Here is a 14,726-nt window from a genome sequence, read left to right as displayed (position 1 = left end):
CTTTTTTTTTTTAAATGGCAGAAACAAGTTTTGGGGTTCTAAAGGGAATGAAAGGGGGGATGCGGACGGTGTATTTGCAGGCGACCTTGGAAGGCGCGGCGGCGGATAGGGTGCTGACAATTGAACGGATCTTGATGTCAGTAACGGTATTGTGGAATGGAGCCTAGTGTGCACAAAGGCTAACGGCACTGGGCGACGTGACGGTTGGGGCGCGACGGTGTTGCGGCGTGTGACCTGGTGTGTGTGGAGGCTTGCGGCGTGGGCGGCATGACAAATTGGGGCGCGGGCGGTTTGAGTCTTCAAAAACAGTGAGTTGTAGTTTTGGTGGTCTCATGGTGGGTAATGGTGGGGACTATGTGATGAGAATCAAAAAGATGTTATCAATAGAAGAAATGGACAAGGGCCAAAGCATTTAAAGTTCTTCTTATTAGTCTTTGCAAAAGCTGAGGCCCAAGCCCAAAGCCCAAGCCCAAGCCCAAGAAGGCCCAAACCCAAGAAGCCCAAGTCCAAACCATGAGGGGCAAGGCCAAGCATTAAATAAAAGAGCATCATTTGAATGACTCTTGTAGGAGGTGTGGATACTAAATAAATAGGTGTGAATGTATTAGAGAGAGTCACTTTGTCCATGTGACTTAGTAGGGGGGTGTAGGTGTAGTTTTTAGGAGGTGTCATAGTAGAAAAAGGTCACACCTCCCATGTGACTTGTTTTTGGTGGGAATTTCAAATGAGTTTTATTTGAAAATTCCCACCTATTTTTCAGCACCTCTAGGCTATAAATAAAGGTGCTTAGCTTGTACAATTCAGATTGGAATTTGATAGTAGAGAGACTATACTCAAATTTGGAGAGAAATTGTGAGTTTTGAGTCTTCTTCTTCTTTGCCTTATCTTGTGAGCTATGGTGAGCTTCAAGTGGTGGCACTCCATCACTTATCTTAGTTCAAGGTTTCAAGTGGCGTGAATGGCTTCTTCCAATTCTCAAAATCCAGCAAGCATCTTCCTATAAGTGTTCTTCTTCCTTTTCTTCAATTTTCCTTTCGGTAGTTTTAATTCCTAGTGTTTTCCTTCTTTTTCTACCGTTTACATTTACTTTTCCAGCTTTGTTCTTTGTTTCTTTTCGGTTCAGTAGCTAGCTTTTCAATTCTGTCCAGTTTTTAATTCTTGTTCTTCATTCCTTGTGTTTTGATTCCATATGACAATACATGGACTTCCATATGAGTCTTGGTTGGTGCTAAGTTTTGGTGAGTTCTTGAATTAGAACATTGATCCAATTCTAAAGTAAAGTGCCTTGCAAATCCAGCTCAAGTTGCTCCTAAGAATGTCAAGAATCATGTGTTCTTGTAGTTACATTCACATCACTATGTGTGGGACTGATCCTGTGTACCATTATGTGGGAAAAAATTAGGAGGTGGTAGATAGGAAACGTGGTTTATGAGAGATGTGAGTGACGAATGCAGAAGTTCATTCATGGCTTTGATATTTGTTTGTCTGGTTTTGGTGGCCTCCATTTGAGTTTGTATAACTGAGAGTCGTTCTTGGATGGCTTGGAGATTTCCTCAAGGTCTTTAGATTGAAGTTTGGGAGGCAGGGAGAACGTGAATGAAAGCACCAATGATAGAACAACAAATACAACTGCTACCTATACTATGACTAACTATGGTTAAGCCTATAGACTACTAAGTCTACTAAATTAAGGTTTACTAAATTTCTTCTCCTCCTTCCTTATTTCCCAAATATCTCACTTATATATGTGAGATGTAGGTTAACATAGATTGGGTTTGTATGCTATTGGGTCTATCATAACATACATCAAGTTAAAAATTTCTTTAGCATCCACTCTCCCATGATTAAAGATGAATTTTTCATATTTCATATCCCCAACAATTGCTATCCACAAGCATTTCCAAACTAAATTACCTTTAACATTGAAGTGTAAGGTAGTAAACTAATTAAGAGTAGCCATTTCCTGATTGTGCAACAAAAAAATTATCCCAACCCACCTGTTGCAAATGTTCCACACTTGAGTTAATATCCTACAATTGAATAAGAGATTAATCATTGTTTTAATCACCCTCTCACACATACACGTCTGACTTCCTACCACAATATCCTTATCACTTAAATTCTATTTAGTTGCCAATCAATTTAAAATTACCCTCCAATGTCCTCAAGGGATCATCTTAGTGTTAATCCAACTTTGACCCATTACTTATTTATTTGGTTTTACTACAAAATACTCAAACCATGTGAATTTATATTTTTGCAGAAACATCACATACCTACCATAAACTCATGTAAAAACACTGAAATATAATAAAAGGATAAATAATTTAAGTGAGAAATAAAAATATTATTACTAAATTTAATTCACATAAAAATATTTTAATTATCTTACTAAATGAGACAATACATTATACAAATTTTATATTAATATTTTGACTTGAATAAACTAGAAAGTATATAATTGTATATTAATATAAATTTTCGTATCACTACAAGAAAATGAGATATAAAGTCAATAAAAAATGGACATAAAAACAACGAAGCCAACACTTAAGCGTGAGCTATGTACCAGTCCAACAACAGACACTAAAATCTTGAAAGCTAATTATTTAGCATTGGCTTGGTGAAGGGACACAATTAGTAACATGGCATAAAGAGACGCTAAGAAGACGCAAGCATGTGTGGGTTAAACCGATGTAAAAGAAAATTATGTATGCGAGGACTTGGCGGATACAAAACAAACAAAAAATAATTTATATGTGGGCTAGGCCGACACAAAAGCCCACACTATGTAAATATAAAAAGGAAAAAAAAAAAGCTTCAATATGCATGAAATCAATTTTAAACCTACTGAAAGCATATTGTTTTCAAAACATTCAAAACAAAATTGATAGCATCTCCTTCATCTAAAATGGGTTTTTCTTTTAATTTGGTGAGAGTTGGCATAAACTATTGGAAGTAATGTGTCAAGCAGGGCTCCATTGGAGCTATGGATTCCTTGGAGTTGCCATGAAGAGTGTGGAAGGTGATTGGTTTGGTCATATGATGTGAGTTGATTTTAGGATTACACATTTTGATTGGTTGCTCTTGTTTATGATTTTTTTTTTAGCAATGCAAGGTGAGAACTCAAAGAAGATCCCCATTGGACACGAACTTAACCAAGTGGTTAAGTGTGAAGGTTTACTTCTAGAGGGCAAAAGGAAAACACAAATATATGGTGATTATGATGAATAGAGCGGAAATTAAATAACAAAGGAAGTAAAGGATGAATGAAGATGAACAAATGAAAAAGACATAATTCAAGAACATCAGAAGGAAAGGTAAATGACGTAAGGAAAGGGTGGAAATGAGATAAGGTAAAGGAAGCTTATGGAGAAAGGGAGAGGATGATCACGCCACTTGGAGGGTGGGAAACTCCAAGATAAGTGAAGGAGTCGCCACTTGAGATGCTCACACACTCAAGATAAGACCCAAAACCATTTAGGAGACAAAGCTCACTAATCACTCAAGCTGAGTTTCTTTACTGTATTCAAAATCAAGTGGAAACACATGAGGCAAGGCGCCCTATTTATAGGGAGGGGTGCCTTGGTGGGCAAGATGGGGGAGGATAGAAAAGGAACATGAAGGGGGCGGCCTAGGGATTGACCTAAGTCAATGCCTCCCCTTCTAGAAGCCGGTGCTACCTTTCTAACCTAATGGACTTGGCACAAGCCCAATTTGATAAGTACACCCCTTTTGTATGCTATGTGAACCTACTCTAGCCTATTCTTCTATTTGGACCCTTCAAAGTGAGCCCAAATTTATTTACAAACATTTATGTCTTGTAAGAAGACCAGAAGAAATAACATTTGATGTTTTGGTCTATGCCCAATTCTTCTTCTGCTGAGGTCTTATTGATATTTGGTGGGGCCTTGTCTTGCATACTGAGATGACTGATCATAGTGTGAATTATCTCTTGAGTCATTGGTCATCTGCTTGGCTACTGCGATTGTATCACCATATCACTTTAAAAAGGTGGAAAATGAGACCAAAGATGTCTATCCTAGAGAGGTTTAGACAAGAGAGTGCTTAGGCTTGCAATTTGGAAGCATAACACTCATATATTTAATATATCTTTTCATGAGTCAAACACCTCAATTTATAGGAGAGAGCGCTTAACATTTTGGAGTCAAAATTTGAAAGTTCAAAATAAAACTCTCCAATGAGAAGGTGCAATGTGGACTCATGACTTCCATGTTTAACTCACACCTTCCATGCTAAACCCCTCCACTCCTAGGTTGCCATGTGGATGTCCATGTGCTCCATGCCAAGGTAATTTTTTTCCTATATTATACTCTAGATGTTCTAGGGTTACATTGGGCTCAAAGAAGTCCAATTGTTACCTTAACTAGTCACTTTTAACCCTAACTGGACATATTCTACTATTGGCCCAAATACAAGCCCAAACACCTATGCTACTTGATCAAATATTTGGTCCAATTATTTTATGCTACTAGGCCCAATACATGACCCATGAAATCCTAAAAAACTTTATACAGTTTATTTAAGCTAAAGCTTGGCCCAAAAATAATGTTGACTAGTCAGCTGAAACTCAGTCTTCTTGTGTTCTTCTGACCAAAACTCTAGTTTATGTTTTGATGAGTTTGAGGTCTTCTTGGATATATTTTGTACATTCCTTCATCCTAGAGTTGTCCTCTTGATTGGGCATACAAAAATAAACAAAAGCTCAATTAGACCCATATTTACAAATAAGTTCATAAACAAATTTTAAGTCTTCATCCTCCTTATTATGTGGTTGAGTGTGGCTGGGAGCTTTGCCATAAAAAAAACTATCCAAATTAATTTATATTTCAACTAATCAATTTTCAATTTAAAATAATTATCTAACAATCAATTCAATCCTCCATAAAAAATTAATTTAATTTAAAATGTTAATTGTAATACAAAATCTAATAAGAACTTTCAATTCAAAATAAAAATTTAATAATAAAAGGAATCATATTATATTTATTTAACTCTGTGTTTTTAACTTAATTTGTCATTTACTTTAATTGATTCCTATTATGTTTGTTTTTGTTTAATTCAAGTTCACCTTAAACATAAGTAGGCTAGTCCTAACAGAAAATTCATAATCCAGAAACAAATTCAAAAGTGAAAAAAAAAAGTCATACAACTCACCTTTTCGCAAGTTGAAATTAGCAAGGGCACTCCACCAATTTAAACGAACTCCTTCAATCCCACCACAATCCCAAAATTTGCATTCAACGAAAATCAAATTAAAACAAAAAAACAAAAACAAAAATAGCAACACATGGAGACTCCGGTTTTCTTAACAAATCCAAAATCAAGAGCTCAAAAATATAGAAATGAAGTTGCGGTGGTGTAGTTGGAAAAAGGAAAAAAATGGTAAAATGGTGAGGAGCTGAAAAATATACAATGAATTGGTGTAATTAGGGGAAGAAGGAAATGCAAAAAAATATTTACTGAAAAATTTAAGTTAATTTTCGTACAATTAATTAAATTTAGATAGATTATTAAATTATAATTTAATTACTTTAAAATTATTCTTAAATCACTATGTCTGAATACACATTTCAAGTAATATATATATTTGATAGAATAAAATATATTTTTCCTCGTATGAAAACGGTATCATTATGAACATCTTACTCTTCATCATTTTCTTCTTGCATTTAATTCTAAAAGTTGGGCGAAGAGCAAAACTATAATTTTTAGTAAATTGTTAATCCATGCTAAAATATATTCTAGACAATGCCTTATCATCCTCTCATTATATAAAAACAACACAGTTAAATACATTATTCATATATCTATTGTATTAAAGTTGTGGTGTAATAACAAAATTATTCTAATCAAAATATATACAAAAAACCTTGGGGTTAATTTTTGCACAATTAATTGAATTGAAATAGAGTATTAAATTATAATTTAATTGCTTTAAATTTATTCTTAAATCACTATGCTCGAATACATATTTTAAGTAATAATATATATTTGATAAAATAAAACATATTACATTTTAGTATTATAACATCCACACATATGAAAACTTATCATTATGAATATCTTACTCTTCACTTTCTTCTTTCTTCTTGCATTAAATTCCAAAACGTAGGTGATGAGTAACCTTTAATTAAAATCCATCTGAAAAATATTATCAAAAGAAATCTTTAATGACTATTTAAAACATTAATAAATTTCGGTTCATGTTATTTTTAATTTAATTAGTTTTTTCTTTTTAATTTTGTTAATTTTAATAAATTCTTAATCCATATTAAAATATATATTATACAAATACTTTAGAACCATATACGACATCACAGTGGTTCAACGTCTCCATTAATACTCAAATACTTCGCAATTAAATATAAAACTTATAATTATAACAAAATTTTAAAGAAAAATATTATTTTTTTAAAATATTTATAACAACAACACAATTTATAGTTTCACTATTCAATTTCAATTTATTTACAACCTTAATATTAAACAATATTAAAAAAAAAATATCTTCACTCTATTTTTTCTACATTTGTTTTGAAAAAATAGAACTTTAATTTCAAATTTTAATAGTTCACATTAAACACTAAATATCAAATTAGCTTCTATAAATTCTGTAGAATATTTTATATAAAAAATTTAAATTTATAAATAATTATTTATGTTTTATGCTAAAAATACATGTCTATTTTATTTTTAATATATTACAAATTTTCTCAAAATTACATTCCTCACTGTGATTTTTATTTATTTTTAAATACTCTTTTTACCTTTTATTGTTGTAATTTAATTGTTTTTATGTCTCTTATCATTTTTTTCTTAAGATTTTCTTTTAATAATTTTAAGAATATTACAAAATTAATCAAAAACAATGATAATTCTTTTAATTAATTTAAATATTTATAATTAAATTAGTTACACCATTTAAATACTTATAATATAAAAGCTAAAAATTACAATAATATAATTTAATCACTCCCTTTTCTTTCTATATATATATATATATATATATATATATATATATATATATATATATATATATATATAATAGTGTATTACTTTTATATATTATGAGAAGAAGAGTTGTTAGTGATAATAATTATTTTGAAATAACCTCCTCTATAATTATCGTGAGAACATTATAAGCACTAAAAATTCTATCATTTTCAAAAGTAAAATAGATTATTTTTCCCGTTTTACACAAAATAATATTTTAATTAAAACTAGTAAATCTAAATTTTTTTGATAAAAGTTACGTAGTTATGATTTACCAGTTCACTCATTGAGGTTAAAAAGTTTTGTTGTCAAATTAAAAAAATGATATTTTCGTGTTTTACTCATATTTGGAAAATAATTAATTTTTTAAATAGATTTTGTATGATATATATATATATATAAAGGTATTACAAAATTAAAATAATAAAATTTAAAAATATATATTTCTGAAGTTTTTCTCTGAAAATATATTTTGAAAGAAAAAAGTTATATATATCATAACTTAACTTGAGAAATTGTAAAAAAACAACGTATGTGTAAATAAAGATAAGAATATTTATGACTAATCAAATATATTTTAATTCATGTGTGAGGTTAAAATTCAAGTTGATTATGAGCTGTAAATGATATATTTAAAGTTTCATATTAGATCTTTATTTAAAAAGTTTTTTATATACTACAATAAAATTGTAATAACTATAATTTTAATAAAAATAATTAATATCATAATAATTGAGTTAAATATTATTTTATAAATTTAAAAAATTCATATTTAAAATAATTCATATTTTTATAAATTATCAAGATATTAAATATTAATTATTTTAGATTTTAAATTAGTTACTATAAAGATTAATTTAGAATCTGAAAATTTTGATAACTAATTACCAATTTAAAAATTAATTTATATTTTTAATCTATTTTATATACTAATAATTTTTAATTATATTTATAAAATATTTATTTATTTTTAATTTTAAAATTAGTTGTTATTTAATAATATCAATGATAAATTATTATTAAACTCTTACTTAAATATCTTATATTATAATAAAAAATTATATTACCGGAACTTAATGTAAGCATGTCATAGGTCTATGTGGATAGTGTCTACTTTTATCCTTAACTGGGTTGATATAATTAAAATAATTTAATTACGCATCTCAATTATGTAGAGTGGTTTAAATAAATAAAATTTATTCAACTTTAAAACAAACGAATATTTGAACCATTTTATTTTCTAGAAATGAATAGCATGATGACATTTAATGAGCTCCAAATAAAGATTATCAACTAAACATAATATTATGACAACTCATTAGCAAACTATTCAGAGCACAAAATCAATACAATATTTATCTATTAACTGGAAGTTATAATAATTACTTTAAAAAAATCTGTCTTGATTATTACTATTAATTAAATAAAAATTTAACATAGCATGGAAACATGTCTTGAAGGAGTTTCTAATCCTCCTCTGATCTTCTTTTCTTACAATCTGTAGTTTTTATCCGTACATTTCTAGTTGGGCAGTTACTTCCTGCACCCCTATAATAGCATGCAAAGACTATATTGTCTCTATTATTTTTTTAAAATCTCAAAATGTACTTAAACTGTACTTATATTTTTACTTTTCGGATTATGGAATATGGAAAAATTTGGATTGACACTTCCGGTAAATTTTTTATCCACCAATCCGTAATTCAAAATATACATTCCACATTCAGAAACCCATCACTAAAAAAAAAAAAAGCATTCCAGATTCATCAATCCGTAACAGAAATATGCATTATGGATTCAGAAATCCATAATTCAAAAAAAAGCATTGTGGATTCACCAATACGTAACAGAATTAGGCTTCCCGATTCAGCAATCCAGAAATCAACAATTTATGCAAAATTTGCTTCCAGAACACCCCGTCATCCGAAAAACATAATTTAATCAATTTCAGATTCATGAATCCGTAATACATTACCGGATCCCAATATCCGGTAACCCCAAAATCTTCATAACCACCATGCTCCTAAAAAAAACTTAACTCTTACCTCTCCAACCCAAACAACACTTCGGCAACATAGCGCACTCCTCCACCTTGTCTCGAACAACTACAAAAACCTTCCACCAGTTGTTGATATTCAATGATGAAGATGAACAATGACAAAGAAAGTTCAGCATGTGCCCCTTTTCAAATTATAGGTCAAGGTTAATTTTGAGATATTTAAAATTATGGGGGTGCAAGAAGAAAAACGCGAGGGTGCAAGAAGAAGAAGCCTTCTCGTTGTCATGAGCAGAACCCAATTAAGTTGATCCAATGGGTCCACTTAAAGCCCATATGCTAAATTATTTTCCTACAGATTTTATAAGGCTTTTCTTTCTGCACCTCAATAGCTTTTTGCTACACCTTTATAATTTGTTTAATTCCAAAACTATCTTTTGAATTGTAGAACTCGAAAAGTATTTTCGAATCCATAAATGTCTTTCAAATTTTACAATTTAGAATATAAATTTATATGTCGAATTTTAAAATTGGAAAGAGATTTTCAAATTTAGGAAAGGTCTTCCAAATTCTACAATTTAAAATATAATTTTATATTTTGAATCGTAGAATTTCAAATATATTTTCTGAATTCAAAAATACCTTCTGAAATTTGAAATTCAAAATATAATTTTATATTTCAAATTGTAAAATTTAGAAAGTATTTTCGATCAAAAAAGTGCAACTTTTGATGGTTTTCCCTTTGCAATGGAGGGTCGTGGCAACAATGCCCATGACCCTTGTTCAAACCAACAAGCAAACCCATACTAGGTGGTTTGGGAGACATTTTCCTCTCTTTCTGGATGGAGGCTTCAAAAACTTTAACACTGCGGTGAAAGAGGAAACTTAAGGTTAAGAAAGCTTGGAAGAAGAAGTGTTGCTAACCTCAAAAGGCGACGATGTTTTGCAAGGCATCCTTTTCATTTGTATTCTAAATTGTATAATTTGAAATATAAATTTATTAGGGATAAATTAGACTTGTCATATAAACTATGGAAGTGTAGGAAGAAGTTGTGGAGATGTAAAAAGAAAACGCCATTTTATAATCTTCTGAAAAACCTAATGGGTATTGACCCACTCTGTAAACAATGTAAACAATCTGACACTAAATTTGGTACATTTTAATATGGGTCAATAGAAAGTAGCCACATCCTTGCTTTGCAGGCGTTTTCTTCTTGCACATATATAGTTTCTTCCTACTCCTCCATAACTATTGTAATCCTAAAAGTACCCTTATGAAAATATTTTTAGGTTTGTTGGAGGTGAATGAGGTTGGTAATGAACTGGTGTTTTGCGGTGTTGTTTTACGGTGAAGGTTATAGTAATTGGTGGTTTCATTAAGAGTTGCAGTGGTGGATTGTGGAGGTTGGTGGTGGTTTTTGGTGGCTCGTGGTGGTGATTCGTGGGTGGTAAGCTACTATTTTTCTTTTTATTTCCAAATTGTAGAATTTATAAAGGTTCTGAATTGTAAAATTTGAAATACAAAATGATTTCTTAATTGTAGAATTTAGAAGTCAACTTTGTATTTCAAATTCCACAATTTGGAAGCCATTTTCTGAATTCAGAAATAACTTCCCACTTCTTGAACCTGATCAATCATTTTTTTCCACCGTAAAAATAATTAAGGTTGGACTTTTTAAAAGTAAACAAATGTTATGAGGTATTCTAGATAATGGGTGAGAGATGAACAACTAACTATTAAAATAACTTTCTTATTGAGGTTTAGTGGCAAGATCGTCGTCAATTGAGCTTCACCTTCTTTGTTTCAACTACTTCCCAAGTTGAACTTAGGGCACATCATCGTTTTAGGTTACAACATGCCAAATTGCAATTCAAGTTAGGACAACTTAGTTTTTGGAAAAGACGAATTAGAGTGCTTAGGGCTACCAATGAAGGATGATGACTTAGAGTTGCAGGTTGCAGAAAGAAGACAATGGTTAGCTTAGGGGGGACAATGACTTTCGAGGATACTTTTAGGGGTTCTTACAAATTACATTTGAGAATAAATTTATTTTCTTTGATGAATAATTCATTAAAATTCATATGTAACATTTGTATGTAATGGATGTCTTCTTTTACATATGGATGGAGTTAACATTACCTACGGATTCCATCCTTCCGCAAATTTTCCCGTCCTAACGCGTCAACCTTACATACAAAACCTTTCTATGGATAACTTCTACGAAATTTATCTATTGTTACCTACGAAAAATTGTTAACCAATTTACATATAATTTGAATCCATACATAAAATTTGTATGTATCTCACAATATACCTATGGATATAAATTCATAGGTAATTTTAAGCAAGTAATGAACAAAATTATTGTTGTGGATGACATTATGGACGACACCTTCTTAAGGACCGCGAAGAAGGCTTGGATTAGAATAATTTTTTTTTTCATGTAATTTTTTGTTTTGGACCTTTATTGAACCTTAAATTGCTTCTTATATTTGTTTGTATTAGGTCTTATATGTTTTTATTTTTCTTGTAATTAGAGACCTTCTAGACTCTAGTTTTAAGATGTTTGTTGAATGGGTCCTAGTAGTTCTTGGATCCATTAGTATACAAACCTCTTTGTAGACTTTTGTTGTTGGAATTTGAGCATTTTGAAATTTGAATAATTTTCTGAAGTGAAAATTCTCTCTTAGTTCTTCTTTAGAACTTTTTGTCCTTATCTTTGAATTTCCAATTCAAAGTGGTGGATCTTCTTCTCTTCATCAATTTATCTATACTATTGCATCAATCAAGGTAAATTGTAATTTCTTCATCTTTAATATCTTTCACATTTTCTATTTTGTCAATTCTCTAGTGAAAATTGTCAGAACAATTATACACGAGGTTAGTATTGCATCAAGATGGAACTTGGTTAATTAAATAGATAACATGTTGAACAACATATGATAAAAAATGACTAAAAATATTTTATTAAAAACATGAGTGCTCAAGCTATATAGAATACATCTTCATGCTTACATTCAACTCTCACATTTTGTTTAAGGGATGTGATTTTAATAGAACTTATTTGATGCAAAGTGTTTTTCGATGAAAATAATTATTTTAGAAAAAAACTCAAAACCATTGTCAAATCTCATATGCACTTAACTTTTGTACATGTAATTTCACTTTAATCTTTTATTTCACTAATATAATTTAAGTATAACAACTATAACCATAAAAAATTGTAAAGAAATACTTGTGATCGTGAACTAAAATTTTAGAGAAAGTTCCTAAAAAGTCCATGTCAATTAAAGAAAAAAAATATTGAAACTCTATTATATTTGATGAATAAGACATTTTTCTTTGTTTAACCAAATGGAAAATATTACAATGTACATGAATATACATGAAAATAAAATAAAATAAAAATGATGATGTAAAATATTAAAAATGATTTCCAAACAACTAATTTAGAATTATAGAGACTAGATGTAGTGAAGTGTGTCACAATGAAATTATTGATTAAGGAAGATCATGGTGTGGATTGATCAATAATTAGATGGTAGAGTCTCTTATGCAATTTAGTCAAACCAATCATCTTCGAGAAATTGTGTACTTGAATTTTTCAAAAAATATTGAAGTGTATAATGAGCATTAGAAAGAAGCTTGGAAATAGAAATAAGATTGAAATGAAAATTAGGCTCATGGAGAATTGGCTGAAAAATAAACTATGACAGAGTAAGTTGATGTGACTAAGGTAGTGTTGGATAATTTAATGTGAATACCATGTATTTTGAAATAAACTTGAAAATATTATAAAGATGTTAGTATGGTATTTTGCTCCTAAACTTGTATTATCCATGGAGTATGGATTTGAATAGTTAAAACATAACGATTACTAGGCTTTGGGTTACAAAATCATTTAACCCATTTAATGGAACATGAAAGAGGTTGGCATGGCTAGTTTTGTCATTCGGGTTTGAACCATCAATTCTTTTACCCTTTGTTAGAAAAGAATTAATAAATTTTGATATTAGGTTTCACTGATGTTATCCCTATCCTAGTAAATTCTCCTTCCTCTTTTCCACTATTTTCATGAACAATAGGCATCTCAATAATGTTGGCATAGGAGAAACCAAACACACAATAGCATAATGTGGTTGACCAAGGTAGCTAGGGTGGCCAAGGGATATCCATGATTGTTGTTAACAATGTGACCAAAACACCCACTTTCATTGCACATTTTGTTGGAAACACCCTTTCCATCATCCTAAGGAGCTTTGTGTCCTTTTCCATAGGGTTGATGTTTTTCAAATGCAATAATAAAAGAATTTTGATCATCAAAGATGGTGGATCCTTCTGGTTCTAATCACTCATGTTGAAATAACTATGGAAAATACTTTATTTGTGTTGGGTAAAGGATCCATGAGCAAAACTTGCGATCGTAGTACTAAGAATCGTTTATCAAGGCCTTTTAGATAAAAAAAAATTATAAAATCATGTTGATGATATGTTATTACCACACAAGTGCAAGGACACATGAGACAATAGTTGTCAAGTTCTTCCCATGTAAAAGTCGAGTTAGTGAAGTAATTGATGAATGCTTGTGTGTCTTGCTTGAGGTTAAAAACTTCTTCATAGAGTTGTACAATGTGTAAGAGATATGGAATGAAGGGAACTAGGAATGCAATTTGAATGGACGATGTTTGAATGGGAAAAGTCCATGGTAGACACTCTAATGCAAGAAACGAGGGAGTGTACAATTGAAAAAGATAAGGCAGATGTATAGTTTTAAAGTTTTACCTACAACATTATACCTTGCATGGAGAGTGCTAATAAATAAAGTACCTACTAGATAAAACTTAACCAAAAAGGGTCGATGTTATAAGTCGACAATGTGTCTTGTGCGGGGACGAGGTGGAATCTACACAACACATGTTCTTCTGATGCGGTCTGGCACGTTATGTTTGGAAGAGGTGTGATAAATGGGTTGATATTGTCACATCACATCATAATGTGTCAAAAGATCACTTTTACCAGTTTTCATTAATGGGGTTGAGGAGTAAAAGGGAATAGGCTGTGGAGATGCATATGGGGTACCATAGTGTGTTCCATCTAGCTACATAGGAATAATGTTATGTTTAGGGGCAATGTCAAAGATCTTGAGTAGGTGTTTACTCAAGCATAAGTTAGGGCCTGAACCTAGATCACAAACAAAATTCAAAAAGCAAAATTCTCATATTCAAACTAGTGTCTATGTCCACTCAAATGCATTCAATTAATAAGGATGTAAGGCAAGGGCCCACATTGTAGATAATAGGGTGACTTACATAAAATCATAGCAGAGAAAGAACAAGGTATGAAAAAGTAACTTTCAAAGGAAGACTTTTGTTAATGTTGTTGGTATTGCTACAAATGTTTGTGAATATATCCATAAAGTTTTAAGTATTGTTGTCAAAATTATTATAATACAATTGTTCTTGGTTAGGAAGGGGAAAATAGGTATTGGTTCTAATTGTCACAACAAGCTCCTACCCCATTGTTAGCTTCTACAACATGTTAGTTGGGTAGTTGTTGTGAATCTCTGCAGAATGTCTAATATGTATCAATTGTAATATGATAAGGCTGACACAACACTGACAACAGAGTAAAAATTCAGGGAATTGGACTAGTGTTTGCCATCCAATGAGACATGTAGATATGCTAATGGGTCACTATGGTAGGGAATGGTGG

This window comes from Phaseolus vulgaris, chromosome 2 (assembly GCF_000499845.2).
Source record: "Phaseolus vulgaris cultivar G19833 chromosome 2, P. vulgaris v2.0, whole genome shotgun sequence".
NCBI classification, from domain to species: Eukaryota; Viridiplantae; Streptophyta; class Magnoliopsida; order Fabales; family Fabaceae; genus Phaseolus; species Phaseolus vulgaris.
This window is presented reverse-complemented; position numbering follows the sequence as displayed.